The 10,000-nt window shown below is 42.0% G+C and overlaps 2 non-coding genes across 2 annotated transcripts; both read left to right on the top strand.

Annotated features, from left to right (window-relative positions):
* Positions 1-5,241: 5,241 nt before the first annotated feature.
* LOC133667691 (small subunit ribosomal RNA) lies at positions 5,242-7,162 on the top strand. Its single transcript, XR_009833312.1, has one exon. It is a non-coding gene; the product is annotated as a small subunit ribosomal RNA (ribosomal RNA).
* A 1,543-nt stretch (positions 7,163-8,705) lies between these two features.
* On the top strand, positions 8,706-8,859 carry LOC133667685 (5.8S ribosomal RNA). The gene has a single exon (XR_009833306.1). It is a non-coding gene; the product is annotated as a 5.8S ribosomal RNA (ribosomal RNA).
* The last annotated feature ends 1,141 nt before the right edge of the window (positions 8,860-10,000 follow it).

The following is a 10,000-nucleotide window of genomic DNA, read 5'->3' as shown; positions in this document are numbered from 1 at the left end:
TTTCGTAACTTTTCTTATCGAGAAAAAAAAAATTTAATTTTTTTGAAAAAATATAATATTGACCTTTCATTTATACCGTCATGTTAATATAAATTATAATTTTTCTTTACCGGGGAACTCTGAACGATATATATAGAACGGGCGAACCGACATGACCGGGGACTTTGCGCCATACGCGTAAGACGGGCGAACCGACATGACCGGGGACTTTGCGCGTACGATCGAGCTATGGTCGAACCGACGTGACTCGGGTGTTTTTTCTTAATTTCTCGAAAAATAACCTTATAACTGGTATGTTTTTTTTTTCATTAATCAATTTATATTTATCCTTCGCAATTTTTATATTGTTAATTTTTTCTGTTCTTTCATCAGAAATTGATTTTTCGTAACTTTTCTTATTGAGAAAAAAAAAATTTAATTTTTTGAAAAAATATAATATTGACCTTTCATTTATACCGTCATGTTAATATAAATTATAATTTTTTTACCGGGGAACTCTGAACGATATATATATAGAACGGGCGAACCGACATGACCGGGGACTTTGCGCCATACGCGTAGGACGGGCGAACCGACATGACCGGGGACTTTGCGCTATACGCGCAGGACGGGCGAACCGACATGACCGGGGACTTTGCGCTATACGCGTAAGACGGGCGAACCGACATGACCGGGGACTTTGCGCGTACGATCGAGCTATGGTCGAACCGACGTGACTCGGGTGTTTTTTCTTAATTTCTCGAAAAATAACCTTATAACTGGTATGTTTTTTTCATTAATCAATTTATATTTATCCTTCGCAATTTTTATATTCTTAATTTTTTCTGTTCTTTCATCAGAAATTGATTTTTCGTAACTTTTCTTATTGAAAAAAAAATTTAATTTTTTGAAAAAATATAATATTGACCTTTCATTTATACCGTCATGTTAATATAAATTATAATTTTTTTACCGGGGAACTCTGAACGATATATATATAGAACGGGCGAACCGACATGACCGGGGACTTTGCGCCATACGCGTAGGACGGGCGAACCGACATGACCGGGGACTTTGCGCTATACGCGCAGGACGGGCGAACCGACATGACCGGGGACTTTGCGCCATACGCGTAAGACGGGCGAACCGACATGACCGGGGACTTTGCGCGTACGATCGAGCTATGGTCGAACCGACGTGACTCGGGTGTTTTTTCTTAATTTCTCGAAAAATAACGTTATAACTGGTATGTTTTTTTCATTAATCAATTTATATTTATCCTTCGCAATTTTTATATTCTTAATTTTTTCTGTTCTTTCATCAAAAATTGATTTTTCGTAACTTTTCTTATTGAGAAAAAAAAAATTTAATTTTTTGAAAAAATATAATATTGACCTTTCATTTATACCGTCATGTTAATATAAATTATAATTTTTTTACCGGGGAACTCTGAACGATATATATAGAACGGGCGAACCGACATGACCGGGGACTTTGCGCCATACGCGTAGGACGGGCGAACCGACATGACCGGGGACTTTGCGCTATACGCGCAGGACGGGCGAACCGACATGACCGGGAACTTTGCGCCATACGCGTAAGACGGGCGAACCGACATGACCGGGGACTTTGCGCCATACGCGTAAGACGGGCGAACCGACATGACCGGGGACTTTGCGCGTACGATCGAGCTATGGTCGAACCGACGTGACTCGGGTGTTTTTTCTTAATTTCTCGAAAAATAACCTTATAACTGGTATGTTTTTTCATTAATCAATTTATATTTATCCTTCGCAATTTTTTATATTCTTAATTTTTCTGTTCTTTCATCAAAAATTGATTTTTCGTAACTTTTCTTATTGAGAAAAAAAAATTTAATTTTTTGAAAAAATATAATATTGACCTTTCATTTATACCGTCATGTTAATATAAATTATAATTTTTTTACCGGGGAACTCTGAACGATATATATATAGAACGGGCGAACCGACATGACCGGGGACTTTGCGCCATACGCGTAGGACGGGCGAACCGACATGACCGGGGACTTTGCGCTATACGCGCAGGACGGGCGAACCGACATGACCGGGGACTTTGCGCGTACGATCGAGCTATGGTCGAACCGACGTGACTCGGGTGTTTTCTTCTTAATTTCTCGAGAAATAACTTTATAACTTGTACTTGTTTTTTCATTAATCAATTTATATTTATCCTTCGCAATTTTTATATTCTTAATTTTTTCTGTTCTTTCATCAAAAATTGATTTTTCGTAACTTTTCTTATCGAGAAAAAAAAAATTTAATTTTTTGAAAAAATATAATATTGACCTTTCATTTATACCGTCATGTTGATATATTTATAATTTTTTTACCGGAACTCTGAGCGATATATATAGAACGGGCGAACCGACATGACCGGGGACTTTGCGCCATACGCGTAAGACGGGCGAACCGACATGACCGGGGACTTTGCGCCATACGCGTAAGACGGGCGAACCGACATGACCGGGGACTTTGCGCGTACGATCGAGCTATGGTCGAACCGACGTGACTCGGGTGTTTTTTCTTAATTTCTCGAAAAATAACCTTATAACTGGTATGTTTTTTTCATTAATCAATTTATATTTATCCTTCGCAATTTTTATATTCTTAATTTTTTCTGTTCTTTCATCAAAAATTGATTTTTCGTAACTTTTCTTATCGAGAAAAAAAAAATTTAATTTTTTGAAAAAATATAATATTGACCTTTCATTTATACCGTCATGTTAATATAAATTATAATTTTTTTACCGGGAACTCTGAACGATATATATATAGAACGGGCGAACCGACATGACCGGGGACTTTGCGCCATACGCGTAGGACGGGCGAACCGACATGACCGGGGACTTTGCGCTATACGCGCAGGACGGGCGAACCGACATGACCGGGGACTTTGCGCGTACGATCGAGCTATGGTCGAACCGACGTGACTCGGGTGTTTTTCTCTTAATTTCTCGAAAAATAACCTTATAACTGGTATGTTTTTTCATTAATCAATTTATATTTATCCTTCGCAATTTTTATATTCTTAATTTTTTCTGTTCTTTCATCAAAAATTGATTTTTCGTAACTTTTCTTATCGAGAAAAAAAAAATTTAATTTTTTGAAAAAATATAATATTGACCTTTCATTTATACCGTCATGTTAATATACTTATAATTTTTTTACTCTGAGCGATATATATAGAACGGGCGAACCGACATGACCGGGGACTTTGCGCCATACGCGTAAGACGGGCGAACCGACATGACCGGGGACTTTGCGCCATACGCGTAAGACGGGCGAACCGACATGACCGGGGACTTTGCGCGTACGATCGAGCTATGGTCGAACCGACGTGACTCGGGTGTTTTTTCTTAATTTCTCGAAAAATAACCTTATAACTGGTATGTTTTTTTCATTAATCAATTTATATTTATCCTTCGCAATTTTTATATTCTTAATTTTTTCTGTTCTTTCATCAAAAATTGATTTTTCGTAACTTTTCTTATTGAAAAAAAAATTTAATTTTTTGAAAAAATATAATATTGACCTTTCATTTATACCGTCATGTTAATATAAATTATAATTTTTTTACCGGGGAACTCTGAACGATATATATATAGAACGGGCGAACCGACATGACCGGGGACTTTGCGCCATACGCGTAGGACGGGCGAACCGACATGACCGGGGACTTTGCGCTATACGCGCAGGACGGGCGAACCGACATGACCGGGGACTTTGCGCGTACGATCGAGCTATGGTCGAACCGACGTGACTCGGGTGTTTTTCTCTTAATTTCTCGAAAAATAACCTTATAACTGGTATGTTTTTTCATTAATCAATTTATATTTATCCTTCGCAATTTTTATATTCTTAATTTTTTCTGTTCTTTCATCAAAAATTGATTTTCGTAACTTTTCTTATCGAGAAAAAAAAAATTTAATTTTTTGAAAAAATATAATATTGACCTTTCATTTATACCGTCATGTTAATATACTTATAATTTTTTTACTCTGAGCGATATATATAGAACGGGCGAACCGACATGACCGGGGACTTTGCGCGTACGGTCGGGCCACCGAACCGACATGACTCGGGCATTTTTTCTTAATTTCTCGAAAAATAACGTTATAACTGGTATGTTTTTTTTCATTAATCAATTTATATTTATCCTTTGCAATTTTTATATTGTTAATTTTTTTTGTTCCTTTATTAAAAATTAATTTTTCGTAACTTTTCTTATCGAGAAAAAAAAAATTTAATTTTTTGAAAAAATCTATTATTGACCTTTCATTTATACCATCCTGTTAATATATTTGTAATTTTTTTTACCAATTTGTATAATGATAATGATCATCGATCGAAGTCTAAGTTCCAGCGTACCCTCCGCTCGGTCTGTCGCTACAGCGGTTTTGCACCATAAGCGGCCGTGCATTAGCCCGGTCGGCGCCGACATGGTGGCCGGCCGTTCGGTTACTGTAAGAGAAGCGACGGTCCGGTGCGGCCGGGCGGAGCAGCGTCGGGCGCGTGTCCGTTCTACGATCTCGGTCGAGATACGGTACACCGCTCCTCGGGAAATACTTTCTCGACTGTTTCTGTCCGGTTCTTACCGATCTTTCTCCACACTGCATAGCCGCGAGTCGGTGTCTATGACCGAATGGCTCTTGAGCGGCAAAGCGACCTATAGGGGACGCTGGTGACCTGTATGTATGGCTTTTGCCATGTGTACTTGTACGACTGAGCATCAACTTTTAGCCTCGAGCGATCGGGCCTTTCTAACACCTAAGGATATATAAATCCCTAGGGCGTACGGGCGTGTCGAATAGTTCTTGGTGGCTTGCAATACGACACGTTTCGTATGATGAGCTTTGAGTTTGTAAAAGTGAGAGAAAAGAAACGACGTGCGATGTTATTGTAACACCACGTTGTTAAATAAAACACAATATTATATTATAATTTTTATATATATGATATTGTGAAGTATGATTCTTGAAATTGTGAATGAACGGGGCATATTGTGGAAGTGCTGATATTACATTGGGATATGCCTCAGCGTGAATTTATATTACGCGCTTTATGAAATTAAATTTTTTTAAAAGGTTACCAAATGTTTAGCATGCTTGATACGTGCTCGAATATTTATAAAGACCTATTGTAGTCGATCGGTGAGGAGGCACCGACGACGAAAAATATATATATGTCAAAATTGGCAAAATATATTAATAATAAACTAAGATCCCTGGTTGATCCTGCCAGTAGTCATATGCTTGTCTCAAAGATTAAGCCATGCATGTCTCAGTACATGCCGAATTAAGGTGAAACCGCGAATGGCTCATTAAATCAGTTATGGTTCATTAGATCGTGGACACATTTACTTGGATAACTGTGGTAATTCTAGAGCTAATACATGCAAACAGAATTCCTCTCAGAGATGGGAGGAATGCTTTTATTAGATCAAAACCAATCGGTGGCGGACGGCTCGTCCGTTCGTCCATCGTTTGTTTTGGTGACTCTGAATAACTTTGTGCTGATCGCATGGTCATCTAGCACCGGCGACGCATCTTTCAAATGTCTGCCTTATCAACTGTCGATGGTAGGTTCTGCGCCTACCATGGTTGTAACAGGTAACGGGGAATCAGGGTTCGATTCCGGAGAGGGAGCCTGAGAAACAGCTACCACATCCAAGGAAGGCAGCAGGCGCGCAAATTACCCACTCCCGGCACGGGGAGGTAGTGACGAAAAATAACGATACGGGACTCATCCGAGGCCCCGTAATCGGAATAAGTACACTTTAAATCCTTTAACGAGGACCAATTGGAGGGCAAGTCTGGTGCCAGCAGCCGCGGTAATTCCAGCTCCAATAGCGTATATTAAAGTTGTTGCGGTTAAAAAGCTCGTAGTTGAATCTGTGTGTCACAGTGTCGGTTCACCGCTCGCGGTGTTTAACTGGCATTATGTGGTACGTCCTATCGGTGGGCTTAGCTCCTTGCGGGCGGTCCAACTAATATCCCATCGCGGTGCTCTTCACTGAGTGTCGAGGTGGGCCGATACGTTTACTTTGAAAAATTAGAGTGCTTAAAGCAGGCTACCTTTGCCTGAATACTGTGTGCATGGAATAATGGAATAGGACCTCGGTTCTATTTTGTTGGTTTTCGGAACCCCGAGGTAATGATTAATAGGGACAGATGGGGGCATTCGTATTGCGACGTTAGAGGTGAAATTCTTGGATCGTCGCAAGACGGACAGAAGCGAAAGCATTTGCCAAAAATGTTTTCATTAATCAAGAACGAAAGTTAGAGGTTCGAAGGCGATCAGATACCGCCCTAGTTCTAACCATAAACGATGCCAGCCAGCGATCCGCCGAAGTTCCTCCGATGACTCGGCGGGCAGCTTCCGGGAAACCAAAGCTTTTGGGTTCCGGGGGAAGTATGGTTGCAAAGCTGAAACTTAAAGGAATTGACGGAAGGGCACCACCAGGAGTGGAGCCTGCGGCTTAATTTGACTCAACACGGGAAACCTCACCAGGCCCGGACACCGGAAGGATTGACAGATTGATAGCTCTTTCTTGATTCGGTGGGTGGTGGTGCATGGCCGTTCTTAGTTGGTGGAGCGATTTGTCTGGTTAATTCCGATAACGAACGAGACTCTAGCCTGCTAAATAGACGTAACTTATGGTATCTCGAAGGCCCTCGGCTTCGGTCGGTGGGTTTTACTACCAACGTACAAACAAATCTTCTTAGAGGAACAGGCGGCTTCTAGCCGCACGAGATTGAGCAATAACAGGTCTGTGATGCCCTTAGATGTTCTGGGCCGCACGCGCGCTACACTGAAGGAATCAGCGTGTTTTCCCTGGCCGAAAGGCCCGGGTAACCCGCTGAACCTCCTTCGTGCTAGGGATTGGGGCTTGCAATTATTCCCCATGAACGAGGAATTCCCAGTAAGCGCGAGTCATAAGCTCGCGTTGATTACGTCCCTGCCCTTTGTACACACCGCCCGTCGCTACTACCGATTGAATGATTTAGTGAGGTCTTCGGACTGGTGCGCGGCCAATGTCTCGGCATTGCCGATGTTACCGGGAAGATGACCAAACTTGATCATTTAGAGGAAGTAAAAGTCGTAACAAGGTTTCCGTAGGTGAACCTGCGGAAGGATCATTAACGAATGAAACATACAAAAGAGAATGCGTAACAAAAAAGAGAGATAAACAAGGAGAAGGATAAAATGGAATTTCGATTCCATTACCAAATACCAAAATGTACTTTGTACATCGAACGAATAATGAAATCACGGAACGATGGCTTACGTGAGGAGGGAAAGAAAAAGAAATCCCTTCCGTCCGTTGTATCCGTTGATTTCGATCATTTTCGAATTTTTTTTTCTTACCAGACACGAAAATTCGACACGAAGAGAGGAATAACGATAAATAAGCTCGAAGAGACGCTTGCGTGAAGGTCTATTTATCGAATAAACGGACCCGCCGTCTCGACGAGATGAATGTCGTTATGGTACGCAAAAAAGATACAAAGGGACGCTTGCGTGAGATCGTCGTCGTCGTGTGTGCGTTTACGGATGCATATACGGACGCGATCCGCCGTCTCGATGATGTATATTTTTAATAAAGATTTATAAAGGTACGGTTTGCACGTACGTGTACGTATCACGTATGTATATGCATAATGGTATATACAAAATGATAAAAAAGAAAAAAAAAGCGCTTGCGTGAGGTCGAATTTTTAAATGACCCGCCGCTTTAATAACATTACGTCCCTACTGAAATATATTGAAAACACAAAAATAAAATGACAAATGGCTTGACAACACAATAAGGCGCTTGCGTGAGGTCTTTAGACCCGCCGTCTTTATGAACGTATATGCGTGCGTTGCGTATGTGTATGTATATAGATACGTGCAAGAAAAGTACCAAATTCACATTTCTGTACCTCCTTTCTCTTTTTTTATTTTCGTTGCCTGAGCTCCCGTTATAAAACGGGAGATGGACGAGGACCGCACACCAAGACTTTGGGATCGAACGAAGCTGTCGAGATAATGATAATCGAAAAAGCGGTAAGGACAAGTAGCGCGTCGATAGTAAAACGAAATCGAAGGATGGACGAGCCGCCGTCGAACTTTGTTTCGCGACGTTCTCTTCGATGGATACCAGTTCGACCTCTTTTCTCTTATACGCTATAATCATTCTCGAATCGTGCTTCCTACCCATGGGTGGATGGTGTGATGGTCGTCGTCGTTGTAAGCTTTAAACCGACGAAACCAAGAACGGCGAAACCAAGATGCATCGCGTCGACGTGAGCCCGATTTTATCGCTTCTTATTTAAAAGTTGAAACGTTGTTCGTTCAGAGAGGAATATCGAATTATGTTCGTTTATACAGAGAGGCCATCGTGTCGTGAGTCGGACACCCGTACCGTTAGCGGATATTCGCTTCGGAAATTGGGAGGTAAGACCGCTCGAGGCCAACCGAAATTCGTATCCCATCGAATTTTATCGAGAATGCAATATATACCTGAACGAATTATAGTTTTCAATATCGAATTTTTTTAAGCGTATGGGCTCTGCGACCATGCTTCGAAGAAGAGTCGTTCTCTCCAGGTTGAGCGACGGTTTAAAAAAAAAAAGAAAGGATTCAGTATCAGGGTATCCTCGTCGTTTCCTTAATATAAAAAATAAAAAAGAAAAATACGATTACCCTGAACGGTGGATCACTTGGCTCGTGGGTCGATGAAGAACGCAGCTAATTGCGCGTCAACGTGTGAACTGCAGGACACATGAACATCGACATTTCGAACGCACATTGCGGTCCACGGATACAATTCCTGGACCACGCCTGGCTGAGGTCGTTCACGTAACCCAAATACTGCTTGCGTTGCGTATCGTTACTCTTCGTACATTTGATCCTTTTTTCTCTCTTTTTTGTAATCCCCGCCGTCGTTCTTTAAAATCGAACGTTTCCGAGTCGGGTGTCAAAAATCGAGGAAAGGACAAGTTACAAGGAGGAAGATGCGCGACGTACGAGCGATTGTTGGACGTTCGTTGGCGTTCGTCGCGGTCGTGACCGAGACTACAGAATCGAAATGCATGTGCTAGCGTGTGGTATGTAACAATGAAAAATGTCACGGACCTGCGTGAGTGTTCTCGGTGTCGTGAGTCGTCCGTTTTACGTAACGGATGACCGCCCGTGTTTCACCGCTTCGTGCTCGTTTTCAACGTTATTTCGTACCCGCCACTGCTTCGATTCGTCCGTCTTTGGATCACGATTACATACCGCGCCCCTAACGTCGTCTGAAATTAATATTTCTGCGATACTGTGAGAAAGGATAAAATATGGGAGTTTAATATCGAGAGAGGAGGAAGAGAGATCCCTTGATGGCGCGTGATGATTGCCGTTCGTCGAGATTGTTAAAGAAAAGAGAGAGAGAAGAGCCCCAGGAATCGGAATACCCACTCCGTTCCTTCGTGTGTGTCATACTCTGTCGGAACTATCCGCTGGACCGTCACATCAACGTGCACGCGAGTCCTTAAGCGATACGTTTTCGTACCAGAGATCGAAGACTCCACGGAGATAATACGTAAGATGAGGACGAGTACGATTCTCTTTGGCGAGGCTTTTCTTTCGTTTTCCTTTTCCTTTTCGAGACGACAAATTATGGCATCTCCGCGCAGAGGAAGAGAAATTTCCTGAATCTAGTGTTGGTCATCCCATGCCTTTTTCGTTGTCTATCGCCGGACCGCATGTCCATGTCGGTCGTCCAGTCCCCGGAAACGGCTCGTGATATTTTTCCTTGCGTGAGTTTCACTTTGCCTCATTTTGTTTTTTTCTCTTTTTCTCTGTACAGCAGTAAAGAGACTCGTGCACGCCTCGACGTACCATCCCCGGCCTGTTCATCGTCTTTGATGGATCAGGGTATTATAATCGGGTTGAGCTTCGAAGGCGTGTATCGGTGATTTCGATCTCTGTACAGATGAGAAAACGACGGAGGT

This window comes from Apis cerana, unplaced genomic scaffold (genome assembly GCF_029169275.1).
Source record: "Apis cerana isolate GH-2021 unplaced genomic scaffold, AcerK_1.0 scaffold1_AcerK, whole genome shotgun sequence".
Classification (NCBI taxonomy): Eukaryota; Metazoa; Arthropoda; class Insecta; order Hymenoptera; family Apidae; genus Apis; species Apis cerana.
Note: the sequence above shows the minus strand (reverse complement) of the source record. Positions and strands in the feature narration are given on the sequence as shown.